At 43.1% G+C, this 23,864-nt stretch overlaps 1 long non-coding RNA gene and 1 pseudogene across 3 annotated transcripts in view; both read right to left on the bottom strand.

Moving 5' to 3' along the window:
- The window catches only part of LOC307019857, a 239,411-nt pseudogene that overhangs the window by 174,168 nt on the left and 41,379 nt on the right, over nucleotides 1-23,864 (bottom strand). The gene's annotated exons all lie outside the window — the stretch shown is intronic.
- LOC307019574 lies at nucleotides 5,441-8,406 on the bottom strand. Of its 2 annotated transcripts, none has more exons than XR_013802692.1 (4): nucleotides 8,201-8,406; nucleotides 7,629-7,750; nucleotides 6,541-6,662; nucleotides 5,441-6,230 (listed from the first exon to the last, which is right to left on the bottom strand). It is a non-coding gene; the product is annotated as an uncharacterized lncRNA (long non-coding RNA). The 2 variants fall into 2 exon arrangements; XR_013802693.1 differs by having other exon boundaries at nucleotides 6,544-6,662.

Below are 23,864 nucleotides of genomic sequence, written 5' to 3'. Positions count from 1 at the left end.
TCAGGCTCATCAGCGGGAAGGAAGACGCTGGTGAGCCGAGTGACTTCCTTCGACTCTCCGGTCAGAAGATTAATGCAGGTACAAATCAAACTTGGTGATAATACTATGACTCAGGATGCATTAGTCGATTCTGGGGCTGATGAGAGCTTGTTAGACTGGGAGTTGGCTAAAAGTTTAAACTTAAAGTTTGTTCTTTTAGATCAGCCCTTAGTGACTAGTGCTTTAGACGGCCGCCTTTTATGTACTATTACTCATTGCACTGAGCCCATGGTATTAGTCATAGATCAGGAACATCGTGAGCAAATAAGTTTTAATTTATTTAACTCTGCTCAACATCCTCTCATTTTGGGGTACCCTTGGCTTGTTAAACACAACCCTCACGTTGACTGGCAGAAAGGAAGGGTTAAAGGGTGGGGGGATGAGTACTCTCGTTCCTGTTTAACCAGTAAAACAGGGTTGAGTAATTTGCACAGATCAAGTAACTTTAAGCAGGGATCAGGCAATAACAGTGACATTTTTTCTAAGCCTTCTGACTTTCCTGATTTGGCTAAAGTTCCGGCGTGTTATTTAGACATCAAGGAGGTGTTTAATAAAACATGAGCTACTTCTTTGCCACCCCATAGACCGTACGATTGTCCCATAGACCTTCTGTCGGGCTCTACTATTCCCAAGGGACGGTTGTACTCACTTTCTGGGCCAGAAAGGGAGGCCATGAAGGAATATATCGATTCTTCACTTAAAGCTGGTTTGATTCGGACATCTTCATCCCCAGCAGCGGCAGGTTTCTTTTTCGTGGGGAAAAAGGACGGGCCATTGTGGCCCTGTATTGAGTACAGTCCGCTAAATCAGATCACAGTTAAGAACAGATATCCCCTTCCACTCATCTCTACGGCATTCGAACTGTTACAGGGAGCCAAGATATTCACCAAGCTCGACTTGAGGAATGCTTATCACCTTGTGCGCATCCGGGAGGGGGATGAGTGGAAAACAGGTTTCAATACGCCTACAGGACATTACGAATATTTGGTGATGCCTTTTGGACTTTGTAATGCACCTTCTGTTTTCCAAGCCCTCATTAATGATGTGTTAAGAGATTTCCTGAATGTTTTCTGTTTTGTGTATCTCGATGATATTCTCATCTTTTCTCCAGATGAGAATACTCATGTTAACCATGTTCACCTTGTTCTGCAGAGACTCCTGGCTAACCATTTGTTTGTGAAAGCCGAAAAGTGTGAGTTTCATGTGAACACTCTGGCATTTTTGGGCTATGTGATTTCCCCTAAAAAGGTGGAAATGGACCCAGCTAAGGTCAGTGACGTGGCTAATTGGCCAACGCCAGACACTAGAAAGAAAGTTCAGCAATTTTTGGGGTTTGCTAACTTTTACAAACGTTTCATACGCAATTTCAGTGCTATTGCCTCTCCTCTCCATGCCCTTACCTCTCCCCATGTTCAGTTTGTGTGGAATCCACAGGCAGATACATCTTTCCTGGAACTGAAGAGGAGGTTCACCACAGCTCCCATCCTGACTGTACCTGATCACCACCGACAGTTTGTGGTGGAAGTGGACGCCTCCAACGACGGCGTTGGAGCTATACTGTCCAGAAATCAGTGGGGGACAACAAACTTCATCCGTGTGCATATCTCTCCCGTAAGCTATCTTCTGCTGGGAGGAATTACGACGTGGGAAATCGGGAACTGTTGGCGGTGAAGATGGCTTTGGAGGAGTGGCGGCACTGGTTGGAGGGAGCGGAGCAGGATTTCCTGGACTGGACGGATCACAAAAACCTGCAATATATCAGGAAGGTCAAACGCCTGAATTCTAGACAGCCCAGATGGGCTTTGTTCTTTAATAGATTTAGGTTCACTCTGTCATATCGACCATGTTCGCAGAATGGAAAGCCGGATGCACTCTCTAGAATGTATGATCCTGAGCCAGTCCCCAAGAGTCCAGACCCCATTCTGCGGCCAGACCGAGTGATAGGGAGTGTGACCTGGCCCATTGAAGCCAAGGTCAAACAGGCAAACAGCGGGAATCCTGTCCATAAGGGGTGTCCTCAGAATCGCCTGTTTGTTCCAGGGACACTTCGTTCTCAGGTGATTCATTGGGCCCATACATCTGTTCTTTCCTGCCATCCTGGAACCAAGAGGACCCTCTTTATGGTGAAACAAAGATTCTGGTGGCCTGCTATGGGGAAGGATGTGGCAGAATATGGCAGCATGTCCTGTGTGTGCTAGGAACAAGACTTCTCGTCAAGCTGCGGCAGGTCTTCTCCAACCTCTGCCCATTCCCATAAGACCATGGTCGCACATTGCGTTGGACTTTGTGACAGGATTTCCACCTTCGGCAGGGTACACCACAGTACTCACAGTCATTGATCGTTTTTCCAAGATGGTACATCTCATCCCCATGTCCAAATTGCCTACTGCCAGAGAAACAGCGCAGGCCATGTTGTCCCATGTTTTTAGTATCCATGGTTTCCCAAGCGATGTCGTTTCAGACCGAGGCCCACAATTCGTTTCACGGTTCTGGAGGGAGTTTTGTCGCCTGATCCAAGCCACTTTGAGCCTGACGTCCGGATACCATCCCCAGTCAAACGGCCAAGCGGAGAGGATGAATCAAGAAATGGAGACCTGTTTGAGATGTCTGGTGTCCCAGAAACCTACCACCTGGAGGAAAACTTCTGATTTGGGTTGAGTATGCACACAATACCTTACCCACATCAGCCACCGGAATCTCTCCTTTCCAATGTGTCCATGGATACCAGCCTCCATTGTTCCCGGAGCTCGAGCAGGAAGTTATTGTACCATCAGCACATGCTTTGGTTCGCCGCTGTCGCCGGGTATGGAAGGGAGTTCGCCAGATGTTGCAGAGAAGTGCGACCTGCATGAAAAGTGTGGCTGACCGAAACGACGTCCATCTCCTAAATACAAGGTCGGTCAACGAGTGTGGTTGTCCACCAAGGATCTTCCTCTTCACGTCGCCTCCAGGAAATTGGCTCCCCGGTTCGTTGGTCCATTTCCCATTTCAAAAGTTATTAACCTTGTTGCTGTTAGCCTATGTCTCCCAAAGTCCTTCAAGGTCCACCCCACGTTCCATGTCAGCTAGCTGAAACCAGTTGTAGAGAGCAGACTGGTTCCCCCCACCCACACCACCTCCGTCATCGACGGAGGTATCATCTATACAGTGAAAAAAATACTGTCAGAAAGAAAGCGGGGTAGAGGGAGACAGTTCCTGGTTGAGTGGGTAGGGTTTGGACCAGAGGAAAGATGCTGGATCCCGGGCAGCTTTATTGTCGACAAGTCCCTTATCACGGATTTTGACAGACTACGGTCTCAGGCTTCAGGGACGTCTGGAGTCGTCCGTAAAAGGGGGGGTACTCTAAGGTTTTAGTGATAGTATCTTGTTAGCTGTTGTGTTTTAGTGTTTTGTATATCTGTCTTTTGATGTTAATTACTCTACTCTCTCTCCAGGTGTCGGCACTTCCTGTCCGTGTGGCACCTGCTAGAGTGATTGTTGTTTGTTCCCACCCCTGATTGTGTCCACCTGTGCCCCATTGCCTAATGTGTATATTTAGTCCTTCTCTCCCTTTGTCTGGTGTCGGTTCGTCTTGTGATGTCGTTATCTCTATGCCTGTTTACCAGAGATTCATGTTACATTACCTTGTTGAACCTAGTGATTATATACTAGTAGAGCCTAGGAGTCATTATTGATAGCTTTGGTTTTCTTAACAATAAAGAAGATTACCAATCAACGGAATTGAGCATCTGAGTTCTTACGAGGCCATCGTATCACCGACAGCTGAAACGCAGAAGAGGTTAAAGCACCACTAATTAGACCGAGTCGACAGTATGTATTTATTGACACAAATGTATAATGATTGTGTAAGTGTTACAAACTAGCGGTTATGCACCTTGGTATCTTGCTTGATGACTGTCTCTCTTTTAAACGTCATGTCAATAACCTGCTTAAAAAACTGAGGGTTAGGCTAGGTTTCTTTTTCAGGAATAAGTCCTGTTTCTCGCTTGAGGGCAGGAAAAGGCTAGTCACTGTGACCTTTTTACCTGTGCTGGACTATGGCGATCTGATGTATATGAATGCACCTGCCAACTACCTGAGCAAACTAGATGCTGCGTATCATAGTGCTCTGAGATTTGTCACAAATTGTAAAGCACTTATTCATCACTGTACACTGTATACCAAGGCAGGTTTACCATCACTCACTGTACGGAGGCTCAGTCACTGGTACACTTTTATCTATAAAGCTATGTTGGGCAAACTCCCGTATTATATCTGTTCATTGATAAAGCAGAAAGTCGCAAGCAGCTATTGTCTGTGATCGCAGGATATAGTCTTGTTAGATGTACCAAGAGTAAGGACTGTCTTAGGTAAGACAGCTTTTATGTGCGCAGCTCCACTTGCTTGGAACAGTCTACAGGCAAAATTGAAATTGAGCATTTTTATTTCTCTGAATGTATTTAAGGCACGTCTAAATGAAATGCTTTCTGACACTCTGGGTATTTGTAAATGTTGAATATGTAAATATGATATCCTCTGTTGTTTGTTTGTTTGTTGTTTTTATGTTTCATGTGGAACTAAATGATGCAGGTCTCCCTTGTAAATGAGATCGATGATCTCAAGGGACCAATCTGTCTAAATAAAGGTTTGAAATTAAATTAAATGAATGCAGATATGATATCTATATCGCATTTTATCTTAGTTTTACCGGTTAAAGGACGAGCGTTTTGTGCATTATTTTAGTGTCACCCAGTGGCGGCCGGCCCATAGGGGCTCCATAGGGGCCCATCTTCCCACATTAAAAATAAAAATAGATATATCTTTTAAAAAAAAAGATTATTTTTATTTTTAATAAAAAAGGTAAATATTATATAATTGGTATCAGTAAAATGTATAATCTAGAATAAAATCTCGTTTAAAATTGTGTTACGATGTCTAAAGTTACTGATAAGTCACATGTTTCCTGCCTGGCCTTGCCCGTGTATCATTACCCTCTCTCGTCTGGGCACAGCGCCCAGACAAGAGTGCAGCAAGTGCAGCAGAAGCCAACTGTTGCTATCTTTAAACTATGCCGACAAAACATAATTTCAGCCATTCAGCGTCGTCAAATCTGATGGTCACAGGGCGCCTACGTCAGCGCCCGGTGCAGTCTTTGAGTTGTTTGGACTCGTATCCAAGGAGACAAAACAGGAAGCTGTCATTCACTCTGGAAGCTATCATTAGCAGCTAATGAAAACTCAGTTTTTGACATAAAAATGGAATTATGGATTATCAATAGTTTTTTCACAGTGACAGACACATTGGATTAACCTATGGATTAACCTTCAGCCGCGTTTTTCTCGTTTTTGATCAGAATAACAGCAAAAGGGGAGCATATCTCCTTGTTTTGCTACCTAAACCTACGTCCAGGGGTGCCGCCAGGGATTTTGGGCCCCGTGAAAAGATATCAAATTGGGCCCCCCCATCACCAGGCCCAGGCCACGCCAACCAAGCACAATTGCTAACCACACCTCCAGAACCCAACCCACTCATGTATGCTTTAAATAACTCCACCTGTACAGGCTTGCATCTATCTTGTAGTCCAATACTAACCTCACAATATTTACTGACACTGAGCTGTGAAAATATAACACTGTGCAGACGTGCAACATTATGCTGCAGTAGAATTCACTATTTGATATAACACTAACATTCCTGACAATAAATATCAATAGTCATCTTTTATGGTGTACATGCCTAACAATAACATTTATGAATGGAACATTCTCAACATGAATGCATAAATCCAAATAAATATAACTTAAATATACATGACCTCTTAAATTAAAATAAAGTGAACATTACCACCAACAAAATCATTTATAAAATGCTATAACACAAAAAATAACATAAGCAGCAGATTTTAAAATTAAATTTACATACCAACTACAAAATATGCAGGTATTAAAGTGGAATACAACGGAAATGGAAATGAAAAGGCCTTATGGTGGTGCCAAATCAGAGCCTATTGCCTTTTCTCAGTCTTTTTTTTACAGCTTCCTCACTTTGTCTGTCCTTTTCCTCACTTTGTCTGTCCCTTTCTGTACACCTTCTCTTGTCTTCACTGGAGCCTTCATCCTCCTCATCTACACTGGTACTGCCACTGCCACTGTCCTTCACCTCTTCCTCCACTTCCACACACCTTCCTGACAAAACTGAAGAGGGCCCTGGCTCTGTAGAGTGTACATGACACATATGATAATATATTCTTTAATTTTAGTATTAATATCATAACCAAAATGTTGGTGATTAACATTGTATTTACCTAATACAGACTGATCACTCAACGCTTCAAACATCCTAAATAGACTAAAAGCAGTTTTTTTGTCTTATATAGATCAGTGGCTATGTGGGAAAATACTGTGTTTGAAATGTATAATTTAAATTAGATGTTAGCTTTTTGTTTTGATATATATATGTGTTGTATTCCAGTCTCCCTTCAGATATGTTAAGTGGCATGTCATTCAACACAATGCTGCTCACCACCTTCAGTTGGGAGAAAAGCTGGTTCAGGTTCAGCCTTATAGGCAGTGGCGGAGCCAGGATATTTTCAGTGGGGTGGCCAGGATGGAACCAGTGATCATTTTGGGGTGGTATTGCAATCACTATTATATGAACATAAAAATACAAACAAGGGATTATTTAAGGCACCTACAACACACCTCTACATTATTTGGGATTAAGCTAGTGGTGGAATAGATCAAATCATATTCAGTATATCTAACTATTTTTTTCGTATTCCCGCAGGCAAAGTATCAACGAAGCTTACATTATACAAATGTAGTGCAATATACAGACTGTTTAGCTTATGGTGATCAGCAGCCCTATGAGCTCATTCTCTCAGTGTATCATCAGGAATACAGAGACACACACACATCATTTAAATAAGAGTTTTTTAAATTCAATTATTGGTTAAGAATAAACATATTAAAGTAAATAACAATAAACTATAGCCCTTAACCCTGTAAGGCCCCCGGTTGTAATCTTACAACATTACTTTAAGCTATCCAAAAAAGTCAGTAAATGTTTTTTGTTTTTTTAAAAGACTACATTTACATAGTCAAAAGGTCCTTTTGTTCAGCCTCACAATGCTATTGGTTAGTACATGTGTTTATAGGTCCTGCCCTCTGGAGCATACATATAAGACTAACATTCCTGACAATATATCTCAATAGTCATCTTTTCTGGTGTAAATGCCTTTTTAATAATAACATTTTTGAATGGAACATTCTCAACACGAATGCATCAATCCAAATAAATATAACTTAAATATGTGGGAAAATACTGGGTTTGAAATGTATAATTGAAATGAGATGTTAGCTTTTTGTTTTGATATATATATATACAGTATATTGTATTCCAGTCTCCCTTCAGATATGTTAAGTGGCATGTAATTCAACACAATGCTGCTCACCTCCTTCAAAGTGAAATTAAAAACCTCTGCATTTTCTATATAGATATTAACATTACTTAATGTCAGCTTCGTAAAAAAAAAAACATAAAAAATATTATTTACAATGGACTACGCTTAGCTGACAGAATAATTTCCACCACTCATTGACCACACTCACCTTTTCTCTTGAAATACTGGGTGACATACTGTCTTCCTTTAGTCCCTCTCGTTTTTCTTTCTCTCCTTTCTTTTCTTTTTGAAAGCCTGACTTTGTGAGTCATTGAGACATGGTGTTGTACCCTTAAAAAGGGAAATAGTGAGTGAGAGAAGTGAAGACATACAATCACACAGCTCCCGCCTTCACTCGTCTGAATCAAGCCATCTTTAAAATGAAGCTTGTACATTTACAATGAATACACTCAAATTTCAGGACCAATAATTATAACTAAATTCTCCTTTATCTTTAGCTCTTTAACAGTGGTAAAAAACATACGTATGGACATGTGAATGCAACTGTGCCTAGCTTAGCTGCTAATAACATGACAAACGGTCAGATTCAGCGGTACCACAAGGTATACAGCAGCTAGCTTCAATGACCACAAAGTTAGCCAGAGTTAGCAAGAACCTTCAAACAATACAACAAAGTGCAAAATACACACTTTCCTCTCACAACGAACCACGGTGATGTAATACAGATGACATATATAACATGGGTTGATAGATGTATAGTGCTTTGTATACTGTAATTACCTTAAAAAGGGAAATAGTGAGTGAGAGAAGTGAAGACATACAATCACGCAGCTCCCGCCTTCGCTCGTCTGAATCGAGTGAGGAAGAGCGCAGTGATCCCTCCCACTGGAACCCCAAGGCATTACCAACAGATTAACGCACAATCAGCCCATACAGTAGGATACATCTATCTCTCAGAATAGACTAGTCTTGTCTGTCGCAATGGCACACACGTAAGTATTAGCATCCCAGCTCACATGCTCTCACTCTCTGCTAGAAAGTGCCGTTAGGAGGCGGAGGCGGGACCAAACCATTACATGTAAATAGAGGAGGGTGTACAGAGGCTTTGGATAATTAACTTTTGGAAGAAAATAAGTTAAATGAATTGTAAGTTTAGTGAGTACATTATCAATATAACGTTATATTAATGTTAATTATTGATGAATGATGAAAGGTTACTTAAACATTTTTTTCTTAATGTTCTAAAATTGTTTGGACCCCGTGGTGAGGGTGTTTGGGGTGGCCAATAGGGTGGCCAGGATTCAGCTGGGGGTGGCCATGGCCACTCCCAGCCACCCCCCAGCTCCGCCACTGCTTATAGGGGGACATTGCTGCTGAGCCTGAAGATGGATATGTTGGTCCTGGCACCAGGGGGAGGGACAACTGATTTAGTATGAATAGCTGATAAACATGTACCTGCATTTAATGTCAGCTAAAAGAGCAGTGAAATGAAAAACCTCTGAATTTTCTGTGAAGATATTAACAGTAGCCTACTTAATGTCAGCTTAGTCACATGCTTTCACTCTGCTAGAAAAGTGCTGCGTTTGGAGGCAGGAGTCTTAGGACCAAACCATTACATGTAAATAGAGGGGGTGTACAGAGGCTTTGGATAATTAACTTTTGGAAGAAAATAAGTTAAATGAATCGTAAGTTTAGTGAGTAGCCTACTACGCAATATAACGTTATATTAATGTTAATTATTTATGAAAGGGTACTTACATTTTTTTTCTTAATGTTCTAAACATTTTGGGGCTCCCTGCTAGTCATGTGCCCTTAGAATCGTCCTAACCTTTCACCCCCTTACGGCACCCCTGCGTGTGATGTCTGTATTTGCTTCCCCTGTCGCAAGTTCTGATCGCTCAGTGATGATACTTATATTTCTAGAATCTGTGGAATCTCAGCTTGTTAGCTAAGCTTGTTTGTGCATATCCAATAAGTATATCGATTGATTTATACCTAGAGTGTGTTAGGATTTTTTCGCTCCGGGCGCATTTATACGCTTCTTGTGAGACTTCCCAGGTAAAAAAATATTATTCTTAAATTATACTTTTTAAAGAATGTACTAAGTGCACTTTTAGGATAAAGGTACTGTTTTTGTCGCATTCAAGTATACTAAAGTGTACTCATGTTGTACTTGAGTACTACTTAAAGGTGACCTGTCATGTAGAATGCACTTTTGTACGTCTTTTATACATGAATATGTGTTCCAGGGACCAAGTGTCAGAAAACACAACCCTCTCTATTTTCCTCCATACCCAAATCTCTTAAAAAGGGGCTGCAACGGATCTGATACAGAATGATCCAGATTTGAACACTTCTATGACGTCACAGAAGTGGCGCTACGGCTATTGGGCCAACTCCACCAATCAGGAGGAGACAGCCACATACATTGCCATTCGAAAGCGCTGGAGACGCTGTAGTACATATGCCAGGCCTGTAGATGGTGCACAGAATCAGCCCATGCAAATTGTGTTTTGTTTCGGTAAACATGGTTCATATCATCAGTTAGCTGAGTTTCTTCCTGTTACATGAGCAGGACACATGAATAGTTTATTACATTTTAAGAAGCCCTGAGACACAGTTTCGTGAGAAAAAAAACGGGGGGGAAAAGCCCCTTAACAGGTTAAATGGGAATTAAATCATTTTGAGTAATTTTGAGTGTTCCCAAAGCTCCAGTGTTCTGCTGTGTGTGTGTGCTTACTGTACTGTTGCACAGTTTATGCTGTAGAAACTATGTCCAGGACAAGGTGTTTGAAAGTTTTGGAAGATTCATAGCTAACCACACTGAAGATTATGGAGGTACAGTATATTGATCAGTCTTCTCATATTTTTAAGCCTCAATTTGTCCCATGTCCACAGCCCCACTTAAAATATTTTTCCACCAGCCGCCACTGGTGTCACCTGCTAGCTACTATGGATTAATGCCTGTACTGTAACCACCTGTAGCTGCATAATGAGTTGTGTATGTGTCAGTGGGTTTTGCCGGTTACTTGCAAGCATACTTTTTTGTGTCATGCACGTTTAAGGATGTAAATGAATGTTTATGCAGATGCATCACTTATTAGACCTACAGTAGCAGACAATGTGCAGTGTTTCTGTATTTCCAGAACAAAAAAAACATTGATAAACATTGTGTTTCAGATAATTAAAAGTGCAGGTTGAAGTCATGTAGCAATGAACTGAATAATCAACACAACTCAACAGAAATTAGCTTGTAAATGTCAGGACAGAAGTAGACAATTACCTCACTATGAATTAATAAAAGGATCGTCGGCTTCTGTCTAGATTTAATCTTGCAGTCCATGAAGCACTTCTTCTTTTGTTTTAATAAGGGCAGATTGCCTTTCATGTGCTGCTGCTGCCTCTAAGAGCAGTACTACAGCACATACTACACGCAGACTGACTGAGGGCAACGCCGGAAAAATATCCGAGCTGGCTGCAGATGCTGAAGCCCCCCAACCCCCGCCCCCCTCACCTACTTCTGAATCTACTAACAAGTTTAGGTTCTGACACTGTGCTGAAGGCTCACAGCTAATGGTTTGAACAGTATGAACAGCATTGCTATGAAAGCCCCTTAAACGCTGCAACAAGGTGTGAATTGAATCCGCCATCTTCTTCTGATATTGTTGCAGTGTGTGGAGTCAGTGTGTATAGCCTTCTTTAACTGTGATGTTAACTGTATTAGCTGACATATCCAAATGTGGAAAATAACCTGGAGGAGTTTGGTAAGATAAAGTTTTAAATAACAGCATCTTGGTTTGAGCGAAAGGATTTGTGGCAGTAAAAATGGAAATCAAAAAGTAATTATCAGACAGAGGAGCAATAAGTAATGATTTTACTGAGTGGCGCGTGACCATCTGGCAGAGGTTAACGGGATCGTTTGTCAGTGTCGACTCTGTGAGATGCTGGGATTCTTCAACAGTCGCCTTGCAAAGTTTACCTGCATTGTCCCTGCTCATGGTTACAAATCAAAGCACCAGAAGCAGCCCTGCCTCCTCCTGGTGAATATATGCTCCTCTCACTTCATGTGTAAGCTTGTAGTGAGGACATTCAAGCAGTAAAGCTATGGAGGAACTTCAGGCGTGTTTGAACTGTACTGACTGGGACATGTTTAGGACTGCAACGCAAAGTCTGGATGGATATGCAGAGACTGTGACGTCATACATCAGCTTCTGCGAAGACAGCTGTGTACCAACATGCACCAGGGTGAGTTTCAACAACAACAAGCCCTGGTTTACACCAAAACTGAAACAGCTAAGATTGCAAAAGGAGGAGTGGCGATAAGGCACGTTTTAGAGAGTCGAAGTACGTCTTTGGCAAGGCGGTGAGAGATGCTAAACGACAATACTCTGAGAAACTCCAACATCAGCTCTCAGCAAACGACTCTGCTTCTGTTTGGCGTGGTCTAAGACAGATCACAAACTACAAGCCAAAAGCCTCCCTCTCCATGAACGACCGACGCCTTGCAAATGTGACCGGAGGGTCTTCTCCCTCTGTGCCGCTGCTTGGCACCGGGCCAGCGCACCAATTGTGCGCACCGGCTATTTAAGCTGAGGTGCCAAACTGGGTCCCTCCCATTTCCGCTTCTCCTGTGGTGGCTGCAGCTTGGCGTAGTAACGCAAATTGTTTGGCATGGCAGCATTCATGTCCTACTCTCTACCAGACAGGTAAAGCACTGTGCAGTCTGTCATTTATTCATGGTCACAAGATGCACACTGCTGACACTTTCCCATCTTAGCGCAGCTGAAGTCCAGGGTGTTAGGGGAGGCATTTGCTCCGCCAGAGGCTCCGTGATAGCGGCGTTGCACACTGTTGGTGAGTGCCGTTGTCTGCTCTCTTTAAATCTGCTGCGCAGTTCCCCTGCCTTATCAATTCTTTATGTCACAGCGGGATTTGGCCATGGGATTTGCGGGTCTCATTCCCTCCCTTATCGGCTCTGTGGCTGCGCATGGCTGCACAAGGTGATACGTATGAGCCCCTCCCCCATATGATAAATTAAACCGTCACTTTCATTCAGATTTTATTGTAATTCCAATCCCCTTTCCAGGGGTGTTCTCAGGGTCGGCTCCAGAACAAATCGAATGGGGGGGGCAATCATTTACCACGGGGGGGCACACACATGCTGTAAAGTCTCTTGTCTCTCACACACACTGCACGCTTCATTAAGCCAAGTCTCTCACTCACTCACACACACACACACACACACACACACACACACACACACACACACACACACACACACACACACACACACACACACACACACACCTGAAAGTGTGTCATGTAGCACCCTCTGTTGTTGTTACCTATTTCCGCTGCGGGGCATATTGACCCCACCCCTTTTCACATAAACATGACGTGTTGCTATAGCAACGTCTTTTGTCTACTGCGGTTCCCACTACTGACTGTAGTGAATGAGTGCGCTCCCACTCACCGGAGACTGCTCGCGCTGCGCTCCGTAGCAAACAGCTGTGGGGCGATTTGAAAGTACGTTATGCGGGCCGGGGTGTTTAAATAATGCTTCCGGGCCAGCGGACTGCGGTCAACTCAGCCGTCTCTCGCGTTTGCTTGGTCAAATGAGCAGTTCTTCATCTTTGAGTGCGCGATTTATAGCGCCTTTACGGTAATTGCCGTAAAGACTACTACCACAAATACAATCAAGTACTTTACTGTGTACCTTTTTGTGTAATCCCCTGTCAAACTCCCATGCAGAGTACAATAATGCATGTTTTCTGCCATCTTTGATGAGACATAAAATCGTTTTTTGCCATAAGTTCTCAGTGAGAGATGTACTGTTGGACAGAGTGCTACTAGGACTACTACCACAAGTACAATAAAATACTTTTATAGTGTACTTTTTGAGTAATACCCTGTCAAACTCCCCTGCAGAGTACAATAATGCATGTTTTCTGCCATCTTTGATGAGAGATAAAATCATTTTTTGCCAAAAGTTCTCAGTGAAAGATGTACTGTTGGACTCAGTACTATATTGTACTAGAGTACAATAATGCATGTTTTCTTGATTGTACTTGTGGTGGTAGTCCTAGTAGCACTCTATCCAGCAGTACCACTTTCACTGAGAACTTATGGCAAATAATTATTTTATCTCTCATCAAAGATGGCAGAAAACATGCACTCTGCATGGGAGTTTGACAGGGGAATTACTCAACAAGTACACGATAAAAGTACTTGATTATTCTTGTGGTGGTAGTTCAAATAGTACTGAGTCCAACAGTACATCTTTCACTGAGAACTTATGGCAAAAAAAGGTTTTATCTCTCATCAAAGATGGCAGAAAACATGCATTATTGTACTCTGGAGGGGAGTTTGACAGGGTATTACTCAAAAGGTACACGATACAAGTATTTGATTGTACTTGTGGTAGTAGTCCTAGTAGCACTCTATCCAGCAGTACCACTTTCACTGAGAACTTATGGCAAAAAATGATTCTATCTCTCATCAAAGATGGCAGAAAACATGCATTATTTTACTCTGCAGGGGAGTTTGACAGGGTATTACTCAAAAAGTACACGATAAAAGTACTTGATTGTACTTGCGGTGGTAGTCCTAGTAGCACTCTATCCAGCAGTACCACTTCCACTGAGAATTTATGGCAATACATTATTTTATCTCTCATCAAAGATGGCAGAAAACATGCACTCTGCATGGGAGTTTGACAGGGTATTACTCAAAAAGTACACGATAAATGTGCTTGATTATACTTGTGGTGGTAGTTCAAATAGTACATCTTTCACTGAGAACTTATGGCAAAAAATGATTTTATCTTTCATCAAAGATGGCAGAAAACATGCACTCTGCATGGGAGTTTGACAGGGTATTACTCAAAAAGTACACGATAAAAGTACTTGACTGTACAGATGGAGCGATTCATTTCGGACAGTTTGAAACGCGAGGGCCGTGATTGGTACGTGATCTGCCCTCGCTCAAGGGAAAACCTCCAGCTTGACTTGAGACCGCCCCCGTGATAGATAAATGTATTTATAATGAAGCCAGCTGCAATGGATCATTGGTCCACCAGGCGGTGCAGTGGGGTTCCACACTGGAGCTCATGTGAAATAAAGTCAGATACAGTACGCTGGATGTACAGCGGAACTTTGTTAAGATCCATATGTCACGGATATCATACTCTGTGCTAAATAAGAGACATGTAATCATTTACAAAACATCAACATGTTGTTATTTAACAAAATAATTTTGTTATTCGAAAAAAACGAACGGGAGGAAATGCAGCCCGGCTCTCGATTTTTAATCCTAATTTAATCATCATCTTCACCACGATCATTTATGTTTATGGTCGCCGAATTGACATGAAATCACTGACACATATGAATATACTGTATTCAACTTCATTAAAACGTTATTAACGTGCCTAAACTCAGTAATTCACCAAAAATATGTATATTTTAATGGAGTTTCGTCAGTCGATCAGGATCCCAAAGTGTAGCGGAGGGATCCTCATCTGGATGAAGGGTGTTATTTTCCCCATAAAGAACAAGTCGCTGCAAATTATCCCGCTTATTACATGGCCACATTCTCAACAAAGTAACGACATGACTCCCAATATTAATTGAAATGCTTTTATGGATTTAGAAAATGTTTTTATTGATTTAAAAAATTGTTGTATGTATTGATTTAAATTCACATGCATCCGCTAAGAAAAATAGTCCGTTGTTACAGTTTTTTAAACAGTCTGAATGAAACGGCAGCTCTCAGCTGTGTATTTACACAACTAATGGCCCATCAACCACAGCTCTCTCCCCCCCTCCCCCCCTGATCTTTCTTCTCCAGCAGCTAAATTAACGGTAGGTTACTCTGAGTGACCATAGACTGTATGTGACAAGCTTACAGTTAGTGACGTAACAACACCATAAAAGCTGGTGGGTTGAAAGCAATACGGGAGGTAAAAATAACTACAATAATTGTGACTTATTTATTGTGGCTTTTATGTTTTTAGTTATAAAATGTTATGTAATTAAGGCTTATAGTTCACCCTTCTCTAAAAGCCTTCAACAATGACAATATTCATTGTAATTTAATAAATCCTTTCAACACACATTGTAAAAAATAGCCTACTGTAAGTTAAGAAATCATTTCAATATGTACATCTTCTGATGTAACAACAATAACATTATAAATAGTAACATAGCTGAACATGGTATTGCACATTTAGCTTTGAGTGTTACTGACCTGAGATGTTTTTATTACATGAATTAAGGTGACTGAGGCTTTTTAACATACAGGGATGCAAACTCATCAGGTATGAAAAAGGTGACAAGGATCCGAGCCCCCGGCTCCCCCACCCCACGGAATGACAGAGGATGTTAGCAGTCAGAACAACTAAAGCAGCAGTGTTAATAATAACAGAAACGCCAAAGAGTCACATAATAGAAATATATAAAAGCATTTATTTCAAATTGTGGAGCAGTCAGTTTATAATTTTGGCAGCACTGTTGAGCATTTTGAAAATGTATTTTCAGGCCTCTGTGCAAGGCTTAAGTCTTTTTATCTTTATAGCCACATGGTGTAAAGTAACTAAGTTCATAAACTCAACAAGTACTATACTTGGGCACAATTTTGAGATACTTGTACTTTATTTAAGTATTTCAATGTTTTGCTACTTTGTTCTTCTACTCCACTACAGTTCAGAGGTACATGGTGTACTTTGACTCCACTACATGTATTTAATACCTTTAGTTACTTCACAGATCTGGATTAATTAAGTGAAATATAATCAAGTGTTAAATCAGACTTTAGTTCCACCTGGAGTAAATCCACAAGCTACCCTGCAGTATACAAAGTCATTCAAACTAGCTGCACCTTTAGCAGCTTTGAGAACACTTTCATGATCAATCATTATAAAACATATCATCTCTCTCTCTCTTTCTCTCTTTCGTGTATCGTCGTCATATGTCCAGCTCAGTGTCACAAAGCCACGCTCTCGTCTCTGGTCCCACTTGGAAGAGGCCAGCCTCTGAAGGAGGTCTGTACAGAGGACAGGTGGTGATTATGTGGTCGGCAGTCTGCTCAGGATCGCCACACTCGCATACTGCGCTGTCTGCCAGGCCCCACTCCTTCATTGATGATTTGAAACGACCAACCCTAGTACGGAGGCGGTTCAGTAGGGTCCAGTGCCGGCGTGGTAGATGTTCTCCTTCGACTCCATCTCCCGGGTCTTGGATGTGATGGTGCAGACGTGTGAGCTCAGCCGACTCCCATTCCTGCTTCCAGGAAGTTGCTAACCATGCCCTTGTAGACAGGTCCTCAGGGATGGAACCAAGCATCTCTTGTGCTCTCCTGTTGTAGGGGTGACGGGACTTGAGTCTGCTTGGGGTGGCTGCCTTAGTTGTGGTTTCATGCAGGATATGCCAGTCATGTTCTTGGGCTTTCCTTGCAAGTGCAAGGGTAGCGGCCTCTCGTCGGAGGCCGGCCGGGGCAATTCCCGCTAGGACTGGCAGGTAGGACACAGGGGTGGGCTTCAGGCAACCAGTTATGATCCGAAGGGCGTTGTTAATGACAGGATCAATCTTCTTCACATGTGGGCTTCTACACCAGACTGGGGCACAATATTCGGCAGCAGAGAACACCAGGGCTTGTGTGGATATTCGTAGCGTCCTGGCGGAGGCACCCCAGGTTGTACCAGCGAGGCGGCGGATAAGCGAGACCCTTGCTGTCACTTTGGCTCTCACTTCTTCCAGGTGTTGTTTATAGGACAATGTCCTGTCCAGCCGAACACCGAGGTACTTGGGGGCTAGTTGGTGCTCCAAACGTTTGTTGTCAATGGACACCGATAGTTCCCTTTTTGCCTCTCTGTTGCACAGGTGGTATGCGGCCGACACAGTCTTCCCAGTACTGAGCTGCAGACGCCACATGCGCATGTAGGCAGCCAAGATGCCCATGTCCTGGTTGAGACCCTGTTCCACCGCTGACCATGTTGGTTGACGCAGCATGATGGCCAGATCATCCGCGTAACCATATTTACTGGATGTTATCTCCGGGAGGTCGTGGATATAGATGTTAAACAGCAGTGGTGAGAGGACAGACCCCTGTGGCACCCCGTTCCTCAATCTTCTCAGTCTGCTTCGCTGGCCATCGCTGGTCCGAAGGATGAAGCTGCGGTTGGACAGCATCTCCATTAGGAACTTCACCATATGCCGGTCTGGGATTGTCCTCAGCAGCTTCAGGTGAAGTCCACGGTGCCAGACGGTGTCATATGCGGCCGTTAGGTCGAGCAACACTACCCCAGCTTTGTCTTTGGCCTGAAAGCTGTCCTCGATGTCCTGGGTGAGCAGGGTTACTTGATCTACTGTTGATCTGCCCCGCCGGAAACCAGCCTGTTCCCTTGGAAGCTGTGGGTCTACTACTGGCTCTATGCGGCTGAGGATCATCCTCTCCAGAATCTTTAATGGGACGCAGAGCAGCGAGATGGGTCTGTAGGCCTTGGGGTCTTCCGCAGTTTTGCCTGGTTTCAGCAGAGCGATAACAACAGCACGGCGCCAGGTCTTCGGCAGTTTGGACCTCTGGAAGCAGGATGTAAAAAAGGAGCAGAGCCAGGCAGATGTTGTCTCACTCTGGTGGGTCATGAACTCCGGATGGATATTATCATGCCCCGGGGACTTGCCTTGCCTAAGGTTGCTAATGGCCGCCCTAAGTTCAGCTGTTGTAAATTCCCTGGAGATGTCAGCATCGACACTGGGTGCCCTAGAGATGGAAGATACCTCGCGCAGCGTAAAGCAGGCAAAGTTCTTGTCTGCACCTTGGAATTGGCTGTTCTTCAGGAGCTGGGCTGCAATGGCATCTGCTGTCACAGGGCACTTGGGGGGTGTTGTTTTCCTGCCAGTGAGCTGGTTAATAATCTGCCACGCCTTACGGCTGGAATGGGTGAAATCGATTGACTCAACAATTTCAGTCCATCTGGCCCTTCGGGTGGCGTCCAGCTTGTGGAGTAGTGCCGTTGCAGTCGTGTCCACATCCTCCCTTGAGCCAGCCTGCTGATGTTCGCGCAGGAGGTGGTTGCACTCTTCGTCCCAGCCCGGGATGTAGCTCGCATTGTAGCCGCGAGGGATTGTTTTCTTTGCTGCACTTAGAAGCACTTCGCAGAAGGCTGCATATGCTGAGTCCACATCAGTGATGTCTGGGTCCGGGAGGCTGGCTGATGTTCTCTCTGTCTCCGCGGTGAATGCCTGCCAGTTGGCCTTCCGGAAGTTCCACCTACGGGCAGGTTTACCTTCTACCGGCTGCACCAGTGAGGGGGCTTTGATGACACACGGTCGGTGGTGTGACCGGGGGAACCTATCGATAACCTGTCTCTCTGGAATTGGGTCACTGTTGTGGCATACAGCAAATGCGAGGTCTGGGTTGGTGAAGGTGTTCCATCTTGAAGAGTGGAAACTTGGTGGCTCTTTAGGGTCGAACAAGAGCTGGGCATTGGCGTTGGAGGCCCACTCACACAGCGTCTCTCCGTCTGGTGTCGTGTGGAAGTATCCCCAGTCAGTGTGCTGGCAGTTAAAGTCCCCTGCATAGATGGCAGGTGCCTGGACAAGCGGGAGGGCCGACACGGTCAGTGTAGATGGTGGAGGCTTGTACATATTTACGACAGATGTTGCCTGTATCCTGGTGGACAGCCATTCAACGCTGGCATTTGGTGGAGATTGGCCAGTGGCTATCCACCCAAGATCAGACCTCACAAAAGTCGCAATACCTTGATGTCTGCTGAGGATGGAACCAGCGAGGTGGAACCCGGGCAGCTTTAGGGTGTCTTCAGCCATACAGTGGGTTTCCTGTAGGAGGACGGCTGCAACCTTGTGGGAGTCGGCGAGGTGGCGTATGATCTCGAGTTTGGCGTTGGTGAGGCCCTCGACGTTTAGCTGGAACACTGCCAGACCTTGGTGGTCGACCGTCGGGATGGATACCCGTCCTGGCGTGGACTTGCATCCCCCCGACCTTTTACGCCTTGGTCTGCCAGGTTGACGATGATTGGGTGGCGACATTGGTTTCACGAGCTGGTCTTTCACCATCTCTCGTTACTTGCAGGGGAGGCCGCGTGGAGGCTGTCGTCTTCTCCCCCAAACATATCATATCTATTATTCTGAAATGGACCAATCTGCACAATGACTACTTTTACTGTCGCTACTTTCACTATATTTTGATGATAATACTTTTCTACTTTTACTTGAGGAACATTTTGAATGCAGGACTTTTACTGTAACAGAGTATTTCTACACTCTGGGACTATTACTTTTACTCAAGTACAAGATCTGAGTACTTCTACTTTTACTCAAGTACAATATATATACTTATACCACCTCTGTTTATAGCCTATGAAAAAAACTATTAGAAATAGAAGGCTAAAGCTAACGTTAGCAGATAGTGACAATGTATGCTAGCTAGCTAGCTCAACGATTCCTTAAATAATATTGCCACAGAAAAACTTTTCAGTTCACATCACGCTCTGCCGCTCCGACAGGGAGCTTGCTCTGAACACCTGAACGGCCCGTTCTAACAGCTGTTCACCAGCGGTCCAGTCTGTGCCACAGTGACTCCGGACGCGCAGTTAATATTAACGAACGCACCCGTAGGTAATGTAGCTGCTGAAGCTAGACCATCATCTCGGAGCAGCAGAGCCTTATTATACATCCATGAGCAGAGCCGACAGGCAGGAAGACTCGTGCACACAGCTCGTACTTCATTATAATATATATAAAAAGAACACCATGCGTGTCATGATGGCACATAACAGCTCACGGCCGCAGATTACTCCGGGTCCCAGCCCCCCCCATACCCCAAAAATATTTGTATTGCAGATCTACATGAATCACACAAACGACTTATTTTGGATTCAAAACGGCGAATTTCGCCGAAAGGTGACAAGTTTGCATCACTGAACATAGACAGAGCACAACTGAAACATAACATCTGAAACGATGTAACAACATAATACACTTGTGGGGATGCTTGGGATGTGAGGAGTGAGGGACACGGCTTAGAACGGGCGTGTCGCCTGGCAGGACAGGAGAGTGTGTGCACCAGTCTGCCTTGATCTATGAATTCATGTCCGTGACAGTCACTGCTGCCCACAGCTGTTTTATAGAAGGAAAACCTCCTTCACTTCATTGAAAGCGTTTTAACCACACACATCTCTACACACACATGACGGGTGTTATTTTCCCCATAAGGAACAAGTCACTGCAAATTATCCCGCTTATTACATGGCCACATTCTCAACAAAGTAACGACATGACTCCCAATATTAATTTAAATGCTTTTATGGATTTAGAAAATGTTTTTATTGATTTAAAAAATAGTTGTATTGATTTAAAAAATAGTTGTATGTATTGATTTAAATTGACATGCATCTGCTAAGAAAAATAGTCCGTTGTTACCGTTTTTTAAACAGTCTGAATGAAACGGCAGCTCTCAGCTGTGTATTTACACAACTAATGGCCCATCAACCACAGCTCTCTCCCCCCCTCCCCCCTTGATCTTTCTTCTCCAGCAGCTAAATTAACGGTAGGTTACTCTGAGTGACAAGCTTACAGTTAGACACAACACTGTCATTGCAAGTGACCCTCAGTTAGTTGACTTTTATGTTCAACTGCTAAATTCGTTACTGATAAAAAAAGGGCTTCTACTGTACCTAATTACCTTAACACTAGAACCGCCAGAGGTTTTTGTATAGGCCTACCTAAACCCGTCAAATCCCGCTATTAGAATGCAATTTTTAACAACATAGGGTGCTACATAACACACTTTCTGGAAAAGTCAGGGACTGGGAGACTTTAATATTTTATTGAAAAAAAGTTACATTGCACACACACAACAACACATCACACAAATTGACCCGATTGGCGGTTCTAGTATTAAATAAACTCACTAATTAATGAAACCAGTTCAATACGCATTATTCTTATTCTTATCATTCTTTATGAGCGCAGAAATAGTCTTAAAATCAGATCTGTTTTTTAAATGAAATCTGACGGCAGGCAGTTAGCTCTGATCACCTATGACAAATGTGCCGCACCTAATCGCTGGCCATTCAGCCACAGACACTGTTCGAAATGGGGGGGAGCTAGGAGGAGCTTGGCTCCCCCGAAGAGGGAGGGAGCTCCCCTGAAGGCTGACTTTGAGATAAATAGGGGGAGCCCAAAACAGTCGTGCATATTTGTGTCACACAGATTAGAAATGTTGAGTTTCTGTAAATAACAGTTCTTGAAATAAATAATAGTTATTGTTCATTACAGTTTCTGAATATTTGTTTTATATTTGTGAATATGTCTGGGTGTTGCCATCTGTATGTGGCGGCGCTGCATTCTTACTTACGTTGCTATGATTATGGCGGTGATGCCGGCGCGGTATTTGAAATGTTCATATTGATATTTTTTTAACTCTGGCTGTGTAATAAAAAAATATGGCAAAACGAAAACAGCCAAGCGTCACAGCTTTTGGATTCACAAGCAAAGAAGCGAAGGAATCTAAAAATGACAACGTGAACGGAAAACAACTTTTAGTTGGCCGGCTGTAAGCGGCGTTAGGGTCGAGTTTGACAGCTCCACACCGAGGGAGAGGCCTGCCGATGCGGAGCCTGAAGAGGCTTCAACAACGGCCACATCCGCCGGCATAGTGACACCGTCTTTATTAGTAGAAGAGTGTTTTTATAGCAATTGATCGCATCCGCGCTGCTGCGCCAGTCAACAGAGCGTGCGTGTGACATATTTAGTAGCAGGATGTGCTCTGAAAAATAGGGCTCCCCGAAAGCAAATGGGTAATTCGAACACTGACAGAGCTCCCTCTATACAAATCAAACTGTAGAAGGTGTGAAAGCACCTATTGTTTTAAATAATGGTCGGAATGTGACCTGTGAGCCTTCTGAATTACCGTGGGACAGCACATTCTAAACTAAAATGTTCAATCAATAAAGTAACATCTTATCTTATCTTAATAATATCTTCATATTAATAATAATAATAATAAATCATACAGTATGTGTCCGAAAGGGAGCAGGAGGAAGCAAACACAAAAATATACTGCATATTAAAGCAAACGATTGTAAAGGTTAAAGTATGAGCATAACAAATAAAGAAGTGTAATGTAAACATTTACATTATAATTATGATTATTTAATATATAAAGACGATATATTATTGAATTACAAGATTAAATATACTTTAGTTGATCTAAAATATTGATGTGTTAAAATGCTCTTCAAAACACAACTGAAAGTCCATGAAACTTGTCTTTCTGTATTTGTGAATGAAGCGCCATCTCCTGGTTAAAACCTGAAATTGAAAATCTGGCAACGCCCTCTTGGAAAATAGTGGGAGGGCTTAACATTCCTCTATACTGGTCTTTGGCTGGTGGTAGGCAGGAAGCTGTAAGCTGGAGTCCGAAATTCAGTGCTCCATCTGTACCTGTTGTGGTAGTCCAAGTAGTACTGAGTCCAACAGTACATCTTTCACTGAGAACTTCATAAGCTACTACCGTCAGCGTCGCTTCTCGGCGATTACTGTAAAGACGCTATTAATCGCGCACTCAAAAATGAAGCCTTGCTCATTTGACCATGCAAATGCGAGAGACGGCTGAGTTGACCGCAGTGCCAGCGGGCCATTTATAATGTCGAGCCCTGTTCATATGAACAGCTGAGACTCCACAGATCAGGTCAGAGGGCCTGGCGATCCACTAGCAAAATAAACATGCAGTAGGCTATTAACCTTACTGTTTTTACTAACAGTAACCAACTAATAATTTTCATAAAGTGCATATTTATTCCAAACTCACAATATATATATATCCTTCCAGTAATAAAACGTAATGCACAATGCAATGGTACACAGTATCCAAAGTCTTTAGGCACTGGTTGGAGGCATTCATGTAAAGCAGATCGCCAGAATCCAACACTGGTAAAAACGTTACAGAGATCAAATGTTTCCTTGTCTGAAAGGAGAAACCTAATTTTAAAACAACATTTTCAGTGTGTGACTTGAAAGATAAGTTCTGATCAATAATAAAACCTAGATATTTGTATGTAGTGACCCTTTCAATGTCAATGTCAGTCCCTTGAACAGTACAAATATTGGGGAGAAAATAAGTTAACTTTTTGCCATTTGAAAATATAATGAGTTTGGATTTGTCTGCATTTAATACTAACTTGAGTTGAGATAAATTAGATGGAATAACATCATGAACAATAAATAACAGTATCATCTGCATAAAAATGGAAAGCAGCCTTTGATAAATTATTACAGAGATTATTTACATATATGGTGAAATTATTGGTCGGGTTCCATCTACTTTCAGTGTGTAAAAGGAGTCTCCTATCTCCTCCACGATAGCCTCAGTCACCACATTGCTGAGTGTACTTATGAGTTCATTTTGCATTTCGTGACAAGTG

The sequence above is a fragment of the Notothenia rossii genome (genome assembly GCF_949606895.1).
Source record: "Notothenia rossii genome assembly, chromosome: 9".
NCBI classification, from domain to species: Eukaryota; Metazoa; Chordata; class Actinopteri; order Perciformes; family Nototheniidae; genus Notothenia; species Notothenia rossii.
The sequence above is the reverse complement of the archived record's forward strand: the minus strand, read 5'-3'. Positions and strand labels throughout refer to the sequence as shown.